General features: G+C 44.9%; 1 non-coding gene across 1 annotated transcript; it reads left to right on the top strand.

Moving 5' to 3' along the window:
• Nucleotides 1–133: 133 nt before the first annotated feature.
• LOC111662117 (U4 spliceosomal RNA) lies at nt 134–274 on the top strand. Its single transcript, XR_002761290.1, has one exon. It is a non-coding gene; the product is annotated as a U4 spliceosomal RNA (small nuclear RNA).
• Nucleotides 275–394: the final 120 nt, after the last annotated feature.

Here is a 394-nt window from a genome sequence, read left to right as displayed (position 1 = left end):
AGACGCCCATGACTGCTGTTGCCCGGAAGAGGCGGGGTTTGCCGTAAACAAAAAATGCTAGGGATGAGAAGTGCACCACGTGTGTTGTGAGTGTTGCACCAGCTCCATTTGTAAACTGGTAGTTGCTCTCTTTACTCTTTCGCAGGGGCAATTTCATAGTCTGTGAAGTTCTGCTGAGAAGTGATTATTGCTAGTTGAAAACTTAACCCAATACCCCGCCTGGATGACTTGAAATACAGTCAGCTGTGGCAATTTTTGTTGGTCTCTGAAGGGACTTTTCAACTCTGTATTGATGACAAATCTCCAGTTGATGCATGATATTTAGCTCTTTGGTGTTCCCATTTATGTGGCTGTGAAGGGAAACATCCCTCATTTTTAGGCCACTTGGGAGAGT

Source organism: Seriola lalandi, unplaced genomic scaffold (assembly GCF_002814215.2).
Source record: "Seriola lalandi dorsalis isolate HSWRI2012SDOR001 ecotype SW California unplaced genomic scaffold, Sedor1 jcf7180002000001, whole genome shotgun sequence".
NCBI lineage: Eukaryota > Metazoa > Chordata > Actinopteri > Carangiformes > Carangidae > Seriola > Seriola lalandi.
The sequence above is the reverse complement of the archived record's forward strand: the minus strand, read 5'-3'. Positions and strand labels throughout refer to the sequence as shown.